Here is a 3,294-nt window from a genome sequence, read left to right on the forward strand (position 1 = left end):
GATCGATCAGGGAAAATTTTCGATCGATCGAAGATAGATCGATCTGAAAAATGTTGAGATCGATCTCCCCTCACTAAACAACAAATTTTTTTTTTTTTTTAATTTCAATTTAACATGCAGTCAAAACAAAAGTTAACAAAGGGTATAGATCAATCAAGCTGAGATCGATCGAGAAAATGGTTTGATCGATCTAACAGGTGAAAACCTGCAAACAAGTTCGGACGATGCACAGAGAGGCCTTTTTTCATGGATCTCAAAAATTTTCTAAGTGTGGAGTGAAGATCAATCCAAGGATAATTTTGATCGAAAGAAATTTTTGAACAATACATAGGGAACTAATTTATGTAGGAAACTTCAGATCAATGGAACAGAGCAATGATTGGATGCAGGGATGGGTGTTCGATCGATCGAACCTCATTTGAGATTGATCGAACTGGGACAAAATGCCTATTTTCAAAATGAAAGTGCATGCATACTCAATCAAAATCCTAGCCTTGTGTATGAATTCTAAAACATATCTAGACGACGCAATAAATGAAAGATAAAATAGAAATGAGGGAGGAATAAGGTTGTAAACCCCACGAAGCATTTACTAGTTATTAACGTCTCTAGCAAGACGTTGGGCTCTTTTAGCCCGGATCAAATATCTTGTTATGCAACCCCTCCTTAATGGGGTGATAGGTACTTTGAATTCCACCCAACAAACAGTTCCCTAAAGAACTTGTTGGATTAGGTTCAAAGGAGATTGTTAGTCCTTTGTCAATGTGATCTTTGGGCTTCCATACCCTCTCAAAGCAAGATTTTGAAACATCATTCTTTAGTTTCAAGGTCGAAGATGAACTTTTTGAAGTTTTGGTTTCAAGCAAAGACTCTATTCTTTCACATTCATTATCTAGACATTTTTCTACAACATTTACTTCTTCATGTTTGTCAAATGAATTTGGGATCGGATTGAAGATATTCAACTTCACTTTCATATGCCCAAATGAGATTTTCATTACCCCCATCCTATAATTGATGTTGGCATTAGCGGTTGCCAAGAAAGGACGGCCAAGGATAATAGGAATTTAACTCTTGGGATTCGGAACTGGTTCCATGTCAATGACAATGAAATCAACCGAGAAGAAGAATTTATCAATTTTAATCAAGACAACCTCAATGACACCCCTAGGCTTTTTGATGTATCGGTCGGCAAGTTGTAAAACTACCGACGTCGGTTTCAAGTCTTTTAAGCCTAATTTAACATATACCGAGTATGGAAGAAGGTTAACACTTGCTCCTAAGTCTAAGAGAGCCCGATTGATGACATGGTCACCAATGATGCAAGAAGTAGTAGGTGAACCAGGGTCGTTGAACTTTGGGAGGGTGTTATGTTGCAAAATAGAGCTCACTTGCTCGGTCAAGACCATTTTCCTAGGTGCTTGGCTCTTGTTCTTCCTCTTTTGGGTGCAAAGATCTTTCAAGAACTTGGCATAAGCCGGAATTTGCTTAATTGCATCTAAAAGTGGAAGATTAATCTTCACTTGCCTAAACATTTCAATGATTTCATTGGTCTTGGTCTTTTGTTTATCAAGATAAATGGATCCTTTTAAGGCATCCGGAAATGGAGCTCTTGGCTCAAAAACTTTTTCAAAACTTTTGTTTGAAACATCATCAACACAAGAATTTTTAAAATCCTTTTTCAAAACTTTGTTAAATTCATCCTTCAAATCAATTTTGGACTCACTTTTCAAATCAGTTTCTAACAGTTTCTCATTTGAATGATCATGCATATTCAATGAAGGAGGAATATGATGAAAAACGTGACGGGTGTCAACTTTTGGTTGCACCAGTTCACTCTCTTCATTGGACACACCTACTTGGTTGTCCACAATCTTCCCACTTCTCAAGGTTGTCACCGTATTGACATGCTCAATTGTGGGACCTTCCGATGAGGAATGAGTCTCCACAACACATTGTTACTTTGGTGGTGCATTCAACGGCATTTTCCCATTCTCTTTAGCATTTAAGGTACTAGCTATTTGCCCTACTTGGGTTTCTAGCTTAGCAATAGATTGAGAATGAGAATGAAGCAATTGAGTGTTCGCCTCTAGAGTGCCTAAAGCAGTCAAAACTTTTTCTTCAAAAGTGGGACTCCTAGAATTTCATTGAGAATACGATGGTTGATTAGGAAAATAAGAATTAAAGAATTGGTTTCCATGTGATTGAAATGATGATGATTGAAAACCTTGGGAACCTTGGCTTTGCATTGGAGGCGGAACATACTTTCCTTGAAAACCACCTTAGGGAGGGTTTAAGCTTTCCCCTTGGCTTTTCCAAGAAAAGTTCGAATGGTTCCTCCAACTTGAATGTAATGAGTGCCATAGGGATTATTACTTTGATTAACAAATGTAGCATTGACTTGCTCATGGAGCTCACTTTGCACATGTCCATGGGGACAATTGGAATTAGAATGTAAGACACTTGAACAAGTGATGTAAGATTCATTAGATGCACAATGATGAATATGAGTAGGGGAGGAAGATACTTGATTCATCAAATTTTGGTTGATCAAACCTTTGAGATAAGGATTTTATCTCGGCGGCTATGTCATTGGAGTTGTCAACTTGATATAAGCCGACATTCTTCCTTCCACCTAGGTTTCTACCATTTTTAGAAGATAAGACCTATGCATTGAATTCTCACTCATACTTTCATAAAATTGCCACACATCATTTTCATACTTATCAAGATAAGAATTATCCATAGATGCATCAACCATACCCTTGTGATTATCCGGTAAACTTTCGAAGAAATATTGAACTAATTGCCACTTAGGTATGTCATGATGTGTGCACTTCCTAAGCAAGTCATTGAATTTTTCCCATGCCTCATGAGACATTTCCCCATCCCCTTGAGAAAATTCTCTAATTGAAGTTCTCATGGCATTGGTCTTAGAAATCGGATAGTACTTTTTCAAGAACTCTTGTTGCATTTCCGCCTAAGAGGTTATCGAAAAAGGCCAAAGATTGTTGAACCAATATTTTGGCTTGTCTTTAAGGGTGAAAGGAAAAATTTTTAGTCTTAAAACTTCTTCTGGTATGTCTGTGTATTTCACGGTGGAACACACTTCAAGAGACTCATCGAAATGCTTATAAGGCTCTTCATTTGGAAGTCCATGACAATTAGGAAGCATTTTGAATAGTTTATGGTTTGATTTCATAGTGATGTGCTCTAAATAGGGGTAATTGAATGCAAGTAGGTGTATTATATTCATTAGGCACATAGTGGTCTCTTAAAGCAAGAGGGGGATTT

General features: G+C 37.3%; 1 pseudogene; it reads left to right on the top strand.

The window, feature by feature from the left end:
* Positions 1–2,819: 2,819 nt before the first annotated feature.
* On the top strand, positions 2,820–2,918 carry LOC132302042 (small nucleolar RNA R71; annotated as a pseudogene).
* The last annotated feature ends 376 nt before the right edge of the window (positions 2,919–3,294 follow it).

Source organism: Cornus florida, unplaced genomic scaffold, assembly GCF_030987335.1.
Source record: "Cornus florida cultivar Cherokee Brave unplaced genomic scaffold, ASM3098733v1 CherokeeBrave_3.0.0_Hap2_Chr03, whole genome shotgun sequence".
Classification (NCBI taxonomy): domain Eukaryota; kingdom Viridiplantae; phylum Streptophyta; class Magnoliopsida; order Cornales; family Cornaceae; genus Cornus; species Cornus florida.